Raw genomic sequence first — 12,181 nt, forward strand, 5'->3', positions numbered from 1 at the left:
TGCATTGACCTGAATTTTAATAGAAAGCTTAAGTGGAGCATGATCCGAAATGGTTGTAGAGTCATAATCACATCTAATCACTGAAGAGATAAGCCGAGAATCAATAAAGAAATAATCAATTCTTGAATAGGAATGGTGAACATGTGGAAAAAAAAGAAAAATCTTTTTCCTGAGGATGCAAAAAACGCCAGATGTCCGTCGACCCAGAATCAGAGAGGAATGAGTTAATCAAAGTTGCAGATTTATTAGGTAAAGTCCGTAAAGGAGCCGAACGGTCCAAAACCGGGGGTAAGCAAGTATTAAGATCTCCAGCCCAGATCAATGAAAACTCATTCAAATTCGGGAACCAATTAAATAATGATTTATAAAATTCCGGACAGTCCATATTGGGTGCATAAACATTGACCAAAACTACCTTTTTATTAAATAGTAGACCACTAACCAGTAGAAATCTACCATTCGGATCAGAGATAATATCATGTTGTACAAAAGTAACTGAGGAGTCTATAAAAATAGAGACGCCTCGAATCTTAGCGTTAGAGTTCGAATGAAACTGTTGTCCCTTCCAGAATTTAAAAAAACGTAGTCTGTCCCCCCTCCGCACATGGGTCTCTTGTAAAAATAGAACATGTGCTTTAAGTCTCTGGAATACTTTAAAAACATTTTTTCCTTTTAATAGGATGATTAAGACCATTAGTATTCCAGGAGACAAAATTAATAATAGACTCCATAAACCCTAAAGTCAACCCGCAAAAAAGAGGATTGACAATAGGTTCGACCCATGAACCGGGAAAGGGAGCAGAACAAACCAGAGATAACGGGAAGGAGAACGCAACCAATACTTCAGTAAAGTAAGTAGCCCAAGAAGAAAAAAACTAAAACGTGAAGCCCCTCCCACCACCCCCCCCACCCCATGACCCCAAGGCTAAATCTAAAGCAGACCCACCAGAAAGAAGCAAGCACTAAAACTACCCCCATGACTTCCGATAGACGCTCACTAAAAAAGTGTAAATATAAAAAAGATCAGCTAGTTATAAAACAGTAGAAGAATAAAAAAAGGTAGATCAATTAAGACAAGCACAATATAAAACAGAGAAAAAGCTAGAAAATATAGTAACAGACCACAGACCCTATGATTAACCAAAAAAAAAGAAACAAAATTATTAATATAAACTAGTTAGGAAAACCTACAAAAAAAAGTACATTTAAAGACTACGAAATTTAAGGCCTCAAAGGAAATACGCAAAATGATACTAAGGGAATAACCACCCATAATCCCCAGAGAAAAAGAAAGGAATGACGCAGTTAGAAAGAAAGTTTGGCAACCATATTAATTAATCAAAAATAAACTTTTCTGCCCATATAAAGCAAACAAAAATTAAACCCGACAGATTCACAACCTCCGATCAAACAGAGATAGTTAAAAATCACGATTAAGATGTTGAAGGTGAAAATTGATCCAGATAACTCTGGGCATCCAATGGAGATTCAAAAAAACCGAAAGCTCCGTCAGGCGTGCGGATCCTTAAACACGCTGGGTAAAGCAGTGCTGGTTTTAAATCCATCTTGTAGAGTTCCGACATCACAGATCTGTAACGAACTCGTTGATCCCGAATCTGTTTGCTGAAGTCCTCCACGAATCCCCATGTAACCTTTAGATGGAACAAATCAAAGCAGTTTCTCCTTGTCTTGAAAGTAATGAAAACGTAAAATAACATGCCGAGGTTTATCTGACTTAGACGAATATGATGGACCTCTGTGAGCCCGATCCAATAACAGTGGTTGGTCAGGAAATACAGTAGGAAATGCATCTTTTAAAAGTTGAGAAAAAAACTTTATAGGGTTGTCAGATTCAGCAGCTTCACGAACACCAATAATTCGAATATTCTGCCGTCGCATTCTGGATTCTAAGTCAGAGTTTTTAAAAGTCAGAAAGTCAAGTTTTTTCTTCATAATAGTAATTGTTTCTTCAATTTTCTCCATCTTGAGTTCATTTTGTTGCGTGGATTTTTGAACATTAGATATAGCCCACTGATGTTCCGTGATAGATGTTTGCATTTTATCGATTGAATCGGCAATTTTCTGGAAATTAATTGAAATTTCCACACACAATCAGCTGCTTTATAGAGGTTGAAATTTCCCTTTGAATTAGATCCGATATAGCTTTCAGAGTCAAAGGTGGTTCAGTCGGAGGGAGATCGGTACCTTTCGGTCTAACCGGAGGTTTGCTGTCCTTTCTATTTTTTCTGTTCTTAGACATAGCAGACCTTAAAAGCATCCAAATATCAAAAAGCCCAATTTATTTCAGATTATTGTAAGAGTCGATGCCTTAATGGTTAGTTAAATATAGCTGATCATAGGAAAAAAAACTCAGAGGTGATGGAGCGAGTCAAGAGCACGACTTCACTCCATGAGCTCTACCGGAAGTCCCCCCCAAGTGTGGCCTAACCAGAGTTTTATAGAGCTGCATCATTACATCGTGACTCTTATAATCTATCCCTCAACTTATGAAAACTAACACCCCATAAGCTTTCTTAACTACCCTATTCACCTGCGAGGCAACTTTCAGGGATCTGTGGACATGTACCCCCAGATCCCACTGCTCCTCCACACTACCAAGTATACTGCCATTTACTTTGTACTCTACCTTGGAGTTTGTCCTTCCAAAGTGTACTACCTCACACTTCTCCGGGTTGAACTCCATCTGCCACTTCTCAGCCCACTTCTGCATCCTATCAATGTCTCTCTGCAATCTTTGACAATCCTCTACACTATCTACAACACCACCAACCTTTGTGTCATCTGCAAACTTGCTAAACCACCCTTCTACCCCCACATCCAGGTCGTTAATAAAAATCATGAAAAGTATAGGTCCCAGAATAGATCCTTGTGGGACACCACTAGTCACAATCCTCTAATCTGAATGTACTCCCTCCACCATGACCCTCTGCCTTCTGCAGGCAAGCCAATTCTGAATCCACTTGGCCAAACTTCCCTGGATCCCATGCCTTCTGACTTTCTGAATAAGCCTACCGTGTGGAACATTGTCAAATGCCTTACTAAAATCCATTTAGATCACATCCACTACACTACCCTCATCTATATGCCTGGTCACCTCCTCAAAGAACTCTATCAGGATTGTTAGACACAATCTGCCCTTCACAAAGCCATGCTGACCATGACCAGACCATGATTCTCTAAATGCCCAGAGATCCTATCTCTAAGAATCTTTTCCAACAGCTTTCCCACCACAGACATAAGGTTTACTGGTCTATAATTACCCGGACTATCCCTACTACCTTTTTTGAACAAGGAGACAACATTCACCTCCCTCCAATCCTCCTGTACCATTCCCGTGGATAACGAGGACATAAAGATCCTAGCCTGAGGCTCAGCAATCTCTTCCCTTGCCTCGTGGAGCAGCCTGGGGAATATTTCGTCAGGCCCCAGTGACTTATTCGTCTTAACAACTCCAACACCTCCTCTCCCTTAATGCTCCAGAACATCAACCACACTCATATTGTCATCACCATCATCAAGTTCCCTCTCATTGGTGAATACTGAAGAGCAGTATTCATTGAGGTCCTCGCTCACCTCCACAGCCTCCAGGCACATCTTCCCACCTTCATCGCTAATCGGTCCTACCTTCAATCCTGTCATCCTTTTGTTCTTCACATAATTGAAGAATACCTTGGGGTTTTCCTTTACCCTACTCGCCAAGGCCTTCTCATGCCTCCTTCTTGCTCTTCTCAGCCCCTTCTTAAGCTCCTTTCTTGCTTCCCTATATTCCTCAATAGACCCAACTGATCCTTGCTTCCTAAACCTCATGTATGCTGCCTTCTTCCACCTGACTAGATTTTCCACCTCACTTGTCACCCATGGTTCCTTCACCCTACCATTCTTTATCTTCCTCAACGGGACAAATTTATCCCTAACATCCTGCAAGAGATATCTAAACATCGACCACATGTCCATAGTACATTTCCCTGGAAAAACATCATCCCAATTCACACCCACAAGTTCTAGCCTTATAGCCTCAAAATTTGTCCTTCCCCAACTGAAAATTTTCTTGTCCTCTCTGATTCTATCCTTCCTTTTCCATGATAATGCTAAAGGCCAGGGAGCAGTGATCACTGTCCCCCAGATGCTCACCCACCGAGAGACCTGTGACCTGACCCGGTTCATTACCTAGTACTAGATCTAGTATGGCATTCCCCCTAGTCGGCCTGTCCACATATTGTGACAGGAATCCATCCTGGACACACCTAACAAACTCTGCCCCATCTAAACCCTTGGAACTAATCAGGTGCCAATCAATTTTAGGGAAGTTAAAGTCACCCATGATAACAACCCTGTTATTTTTGCACCTTTCCAAAATCTGCCTCCCAATCTGCTCCTCCATATCTCTGCTGCTACCAGGGGGCCTATAGAGTAACTGCTCCCTTCCTGTTCCTGACTTCCACCCATGGAAGGTGGCAGGTGGCTGAAGAACTGGAGCAAGGGGAAGGGATTCAGACTTCTTGAACATTGGGACCTAAACAGAAGAGACAGATTGTGCTTGAACCCAAGGGAGACCAATATTCTTGTGGGCAGATTTACTAGAGCTGTTGGGAGTGGTTTAAACTAATATGGCAGGGAGATGGGAACCAGTAAGATAGAGCTGAGGATGATCCAGCAGGTTTACAAGTAGATGATGGGTGTAACATGAATGTAAGGAAAAATAAGCCAATGACTGGGTACAAATACAGACAGAGCAAGCAAAGAGTTAAATTGTACCACGCGGCAAAATTCAAAAGGGCAAAGAAGGCAGGACTGAAGAGCCTGTATTTAAATGCATGTAGCATTCGGAATAAGGTGGAGAGACTCGTGGTGCAATTAGAGATTGGTCGGAATGATATTGTGGGCATCACTGAAAGAAGGCCCTAGCTGGGTGCTTAAAAAAAAGGATATACTTTGTATTGAAAGGATAGACAAGAAGATATAGGCGGTGTGTGGTTCTGTTGGTGAGAGATGGAATTACATCTTTAGAAAGAGGTGACATGGGGTCAGCTGTGTACATACATCTATTGGTGCTTCTGGACACATCTTCAGTGATGTTCCTGGAATCATCGGGTGTTTTGGGTCTTTCAACCATCATACAACCTCCTCCAGGTGACCCAGCCGGGGCTGATCAGACCCCAGCTTGTGTCCAGATGGCCAGCTACTTATGACTCCACGGCTCCCCTCTTTAGAGCCACAGCCATCTTGAGGCCCTCTCTATCGCATCGGTGGTACTGTGGATGGCTCTCCTCTTCCTCTCTCCCTCGATGCCCAAAATGCTGAAGGCTCTAACTAAAGAGTGGGCTATGAATCCCCTACAACCAACCTCCACTGGGAGACACCTCGCTCTCCATCCAGCCTGCTGACAGTTGCTGACCAGTCCTGCGTACTTGGGAGAGCTTCCTTTCAAAGGCCTCTTCCAAGCGATCTTCCCATGGGACTGTCAGCTCCAGCAGCACCACTTGCTTAGTAGACTCAGACACTAGGACAATGTCTGGTCGCAGGGTGGAGGCTGCGATATGGTTGGGAACTTCAGCTGCCCTTCGAGGTCCACCAACAGCTGCCAGTCCCTTGCAGAGGTCAGAATGCCTGCAGATGTTCTTTTGGCAGGTATTGGCTTGTCCCCAGCTCTGACAAAGGCAATGGTCTGCTTGGAGGGTCAGGACCACTTCGCCCACTCAACTCCTGCACTGACGGCTTCAGCGATGGTCTTCAGGACCTGATCATGCCTCCAGAGAACGTTGAATTGTTGTGTGCTGAGTTGAGAAATTGCAAGGGTTAAAAAAAAAGGGATTCATATGTAGGCCTCCAAATAGTAGCCAAAATGTGGGGCTGAGATTGCAAAGGGAGCTGGAAAAGGCATGTAATAAGGGTAATGTCAGAATTGTAATGGGGGACTTCAATAAGCAAGGGGATTGGGAAAATCAGGATCCCAAGAGCGGGAAATTGTTGAATGCCTTTGAATTGGCTTTTTAGAGCACTCTGTGCTTGTGCCTACTTGGGGAAAATGAGTGTTGTGTAACCGAGATCTTATTAGGAAGTAATCCAGATCTTATTAGGGAGCTCAACATAAAGGAACCCTTAGGAGACAGTGATCATATGATTGATTTCATACTGCAATTTGAGAAGAGGCATAATTCACACTCAGTATCGCAGAATCAAATATCATTGCAATGATTGTACGTTCTAGTATCAATAGTTTGGCGACAATAAGGTATAAAGTAAAGTATAAAGTATAAAGGGAATTACAGAAGCGTGAGAGAGGAGCTTGCCCAGGTGAATTGGAGAAGGATACTGGTGGGTATGATAGCAGAGTACAGATGGCTGAAGTTTCTGGGAATAGTTCACAAGGCACAGGACAGATATGTCCCACAGGGGGAAAAGTTCTCAAGTAGCAGGGGTCAGCAACCATGGCTGACAAGGGAAGTTAAAAACTGTATAGAAACCAAAGAAAGGGCATAGAAGGCAGCAAAGTGAGTGGGAAGTTGGATGATTGGAAAGCTTTTAAAAACCCAAGAAAAAGCAACCAAAAAGCAATAAAAGGGAAAAGAAATGTGAGGGCAGATTAGCCAATAAATTAAAGCATAATACCAAAAGCTTTTTTCAGTTATATAAAGAGTAAATAGGAGATGAGATCGATATTGGATCACTGGAAAATGATGCTGGTGAGGTAATAATGAGGGGACAAGGAAATGGCAGATGAACTTAATGGGTATTTTGCATGTGCCTTCACCGTGGAAGACATCAGCAGTATGCCAGAGGTCCTTGAGGCTTTGATTCGAGAGGCTTCGGTAAGAAGAGGCGGAGGATGAGCTTGTTCCCAGTTAGTTTTTACAATGCCTTCTAAGACGGTGATGTGCCTCTCATGTGAGATGTGGCAGTCTTGGGGGAATGCCCCTCTCCCGCAGAGTCACATCTGCCTGAAGTGTATACGGCTGGGTGATCTGGAAGACCATGTAAGAAATCTGGAGCAGCAGCTGGATGACCTTCGACTCATAAGGCTGAATGAGGCAGTCGTAGATGAGAGCTACAGGGAGGAAGTCACACCTAAGCTGTCGGAAGCAGATCGTTGGGTGACAGTCAGAGAGGGGAAAAGCGAAGGTGAGCAGACAGGTAGTGCAGAACATCCCTGTAGCCATTTCCTGATAATAAATTTACCGTCCTGGATACTGTTGGCGGGGATGACCGACAAGGTGTGAGCCACGGTGGCAGGGCCTCCGGCGCTGAGTCTGACCCGCTGGTGCAGAAGGGTGGGACAGAGAAGAGGAGAGACTCTATAGTCAGGGGAGCAGACAGGAGATTTTGTGGACGTGAGAAGGACACCCGCATGGTTTGTTGCCTCCCGGGTGCCAGGGTCCGGGATGTCTCTGACCGGGTGCACGACATCCTGGTACGAGAGGGAAAGCAACCAGAAGTTGTGATACATGTTGGGACCAACGACATAGGCAGGAAGAGGGATGAGGTCCTGAAGTGTGAGTTTTGGGAAATAGACAGAAGGCTGAAGAACCCCTCAAGGGTGGCGTTCTCAGGATTGCTGCCAGTGCTACGTGACAGTGATGGTAAGAATTGGAGGAGATGGCAATTGAATGTGTGGCTGAGGAGCTGGTGCAGGGAGCAGGGTTTTAGATTTTTGGATCATTGGGATCTCTTTTGGGGAAGGTGGGACCTGTATAGATTGGATGGGTTGCACCTGAACTCGAGGGGGAGCAATATCCTTGCAGGTAGGTTTGCTAGCATGATTCGGGAGGGTTTAAAATAATTTGCAAGGGGCACGGGACCTGGACCAGTGAAAGAAGTGCATAGAGTAAAGCCAGATCTGACATATAGAGAGGCTTTGAGGGAAGAGAAGCAGAATAAAGGGTGTAAAGGTAGTAAGGCAGAAGGGCTAAAGTGTGTGTACCTCAATGCAAGAAGCATCTGGAACAAAGGTGATGAACTGAGAGCTGGGCTATGTACATGGAATTATGATGTAGTGGCCATTATAGACACTTGGCTGGCACCAAGGCAGGAATGGATTCTCGATATTCCTGGATTTTAGTGCTTTAAAAGGGATAGAGAGGGCAGAAAAAGGGGAGAAGGGGTGGCATTACTGATCAGGGAGACTATTACAGCTACAGAAAGGGTGGGTAATGTAGCAGAATCCTCTTTTGAGTCAATATGGGTGGAAGTCAGGAACAGGAGGGAGCAGTTACTCTACTGGGGGTATTCTATAGGCCCCCTGGTAGCAGCAGAGATACAGAGGAGCAGATTGGGAGGCAGATTTTGGAAAGGTGCAAAAATAACAGGGTTGTTATCATGGGTGACTTTAACTTCCCCAATATTGATTGGCACCTGATTAGTTCCAAGGGTTTAGATGGGGCAGAGTTTGTTAGGTGTGTCCAGGACAGATTCCTGTCACAGTATGTGGACAGGCCAACTAGGGGGAAAGCCATACAAGATCTAGTACTAGGTAATGAACTGGGTCAGCTCACAGATCTCTCAGTGGGTGAACATCTGGGGGACAGTGACCACCGCTCCCATGCCTTTAGCATTATCATGGAAAAGGATAGAATCAGAGAGGTCAGGAATATTTTTAATTGGGGAAAGGCAAATTATGAGGCTATAAGGCTAGAACTTGCGGGTGTGAATTGGGATGATGTTTTTCCAGGGAAATGTACTATGGACATGTGGTCGATGTTTAAGATCTCTTGCAGGATGTTAGGGATAAATTTGTCCCGGTGAGGAAGATAAAGAATGGTAGGGTGAAGGAACCATGGGTGACAAGTGAGGTGGAAAATCTAGTCAGGTGGAAGAAGGCAGCACACATGAGGTTTAGGAAGCAAGGATCAGATGGGTCTTTTGAGGAATATAGGGAAGCAAGAAAGGAGCTTGCAAGAAGCAAGAAGGGGGCATGAGAAGGCCTTGGCGAGTAGGGAAAAGGATGACAGGAGTGAAGGTAGGACCAATTAGAGATAAAGGTGGGAAGATGTGCCTGGAGGCTGTGGAAGTGAGTGAGGTCCTCAATGAATACTTTTCTTCGGTATTCACCAATGAGAGGGAACTTGATGAAGGTGAGGACAATATGAGTGAGGTTGATGTTCTGCAGCATTAAGGGAGAGGAGGTGTTGGAGTTGATAGAATACATTAGGACGGATAAGTGCCAGGGGCCTGACGGAATATTCCCCAGGCTGCTCCATGAGGCGAGGGAAGAGATTGCTGAGCCTCTGGCTAGGATACCTATGTCCTCGTTGTCCACGGGAATGGTACTGGAGGATTGGAGGGAGGCGAATGTTGTCCCCTTGTTCAAAAAAGGTAGTAGGGATAGTCCGGGTAATTATAGACCAGTGAGCCTTACGTCTGTGGTGGGAAAGCTGTTGGAAAAGATTCTTAGAGATAGGATCTATGGGCATTTAGAGAATCATGGTCTGATCAGGGACAGTCAGCATGGCTTTGTGAAGGGCAGTTAGAGTTCCTTGAGGAGGTGACCAGGCATATAGATGAGGGTAGTGTAGTGGATGTGATCTATATGGATTTTAGTAAGGTATGTGACAAGGTTCCACACAGCAGGTTTATTCAGAAAGTCAGAAGGCATGGGATCCAGGGAAGTTTGGCCAGGTGGATTCAGAATTGGCTTGCCTGCAGAAGGCAGAGGGTAGTGGTGGAGGGAGTACATTCAGATTGGAGGATTGTGACTAGTGGTGTCCCACAAGGTTCTGTTCTGGGACCTCTACTTTTCGTGATTTTTATTAATGACCTGGATGTGGGGGTAGAAGGGTGGGTTGGCAAGTTTGCAGACGACACAAAGGTTGGTGGTGTTGTAGATAGTGTAAAGGATTGTCAAAGATTGCAGAGAGACATTGAAAGGATGCAGAGGTGGGCTGAGAAGTGGCAGATGGAGTTTAACCCGGAGAAGTGTGAGGTGGCACACCTTGGATGGACAAACTCCAAGACAGAGTACAAAGTAAATGGCAGGATACTTGGTAGTATGGAGGAGCAGAGGTATCTGGGGGTACATGTCCACAGATCCCTGAAAGTTGCCTCACAGGTAGATAGGGTAGTTAAGAAAGCTTATGGGGTTCGAGGGATAGAGTTTAAGAGTCGCGATGTAATAATGTAGCTCTATAAAACTCTGGTTAGGCCACACTTGGGAGTACTATGTCCAGCTTAGAAAGTATGCATTATGATCAGAGATTAAGGGAGCTAGGGCTTTACTCTTTGGTGAGAAGGAGGATGAGAGGAGTCATGATAGAGGTGTACAAGATAATAAGAGGAACAGGTAGAGTGGATAGCCAGCGCCTCTTCCTCAGGGCCCCACTGCTCAATACAAGAGGACATGGCTTTAAGGTAAGGGGTGGGAAGTTCAAGGGGGGTATTAGAGGAAGGTTTTTTACTCAGAGAGTGGTTGGTGCGTGGAATGCACTGCCTGAGTCAGTGGTGGAGGCAGATACACTAGTGAAGTTTAAGAGACTACTAGACAGGTATATGGAGGAATTTAAGATGGGGGGTTATATGGGATGCAGGGTTTGAGGGTCGGCACAACATTGTGGGCCCAAGGGCCTGTACTGTGCTGTACTATTCTATGTTCTATGTTTGAGTGTCAGACAGCAGGAGTGAGTGCCATTGCTATTACAAAGGGAAAAGTGCTAGGCAGACTGAAGGTCTTAAGGTGGATAAGTTATGTGTACCATGGACCAGAGCCCTGGGAGAGGTTGCTGAAGACATAATGGATGCACTGGTCATAATCTTTCAAGAATCACGTTTCAGGCATGGTCCCGTAAGACTAAAAGACTGCAAATGTCACTCCACTCTTTAAGAAGAGAGGAAGGCAAAAGGAGGGAAATTATAGACCGTTAGTCTAACCTCAGAGGTTGGGAAAGTGTTAGAGTCTATTATTACTGATGAGATGTCGGATGATACAAAGGTAGGTGAAGAAGCAGGTAGCGCTGAGGAAGCAATGCAACTGTAGCAGGACTTAAGACAAATTGGAAGAATGGGCAAAAAATTAGCAGATAGAATACTGTACCGTGATTGGAAATGTATGATAATGGATTTTGGTAAAAAGGATAATACTGTGAACTCAGACCACACTTGGAGTATTGTCAATTGCTTTGGGCCCCATAACTCACAAAGGATGTGTTGTCATTGAAGAAAGCCCAGAGATGATTCACGAGGATTATTCTGGGAATGAAGGGGTTAACATATGAGGAGCATTTCATAGCTTTGGGCCTATACTCACTGGAATTTAGAAGAATGTGGGAGAGGGGGAAATCTCATTGAAACCTACCAAATGTTAAAAGGACTAGAGAGGGTTGTTTCCTATGTCGCGGGTATCTGAAACTAGAGGCAGAGCCTCGAAATTGTGGGGTAACCCTTTAGAACAGAGGTAACCAGGATTTTTTTTAGCCAGAGAGTAGTAAATCTGTGGAATGGTGAACGCGTTCACCAGCAACTTTGATGTGTGTTGCTTGAATTTCCAGCATTTGCAGAATTCCTGTTGTTTGCGTTTAATCTGTGGAATGCTCTGCTACGTACTGTGGAGAATGCCAAGTCTGTGGGTATATTTAAGGCAGAAGGAGATTGTCTCCTGATCAGTCAAGGCATCAAAGAATATCGTGAGAAGGCAGGTGTATGGAATTGAGTGTGATCCAGGATCAGCATAATAGAATGACAGAGCAGACCTGATGGGCTGAATGGCCTAATTCTGCCCCTATGTCTTATAGCCTTATGGACAACCCCATTTAAGAATATAGTCATCAATCAAAGTTTCAGCTGTGTGTGTGAGACAATGCTTTCCTTGGGGGAACTATATTCCACTCATCTTGAAAACATCCACTATGTTTCACTCATCTTGAAAACATCAGTATGTCTAGCTATTCTTAACCATTTGGTAAACAGAGGTAGTCCATTTGTAAGTATAACACATACAGGTGGAGCAGGAACATTTAATTGTGGGAGCTTTTCCTCTGCTCCAGAATTTGTTTTCTGGCATGTCATGCTGAACTTGTGCCCAAAACCTTGTTTTTTTACCAGCAATGGGAAAACCTGTCAGTCATCTTTTGAATGCCACTGTATCTCAGGGAATGTTTCTGCTATGTCAGATAAGCTTATATGTCCATTAGTGATACAGAGTTCAACTTTTGTTTCCATAATCCTAGTTGTTGGG

The sequence above is a fragment of the Mobula hypostoma genome, chromosome Y (assembly GCF_963921235.1).
Source record: "Mobula hypostoma chromosome Y, sMobHyp1.1, whole genome shotgun sequence".
Lineage (NCBI taxonomy): Eukaryota > Metazoa > Chordata > Chondrichthyes > Myliobatiformes > Myliobatidae > Mobula > Mobula hypostoma.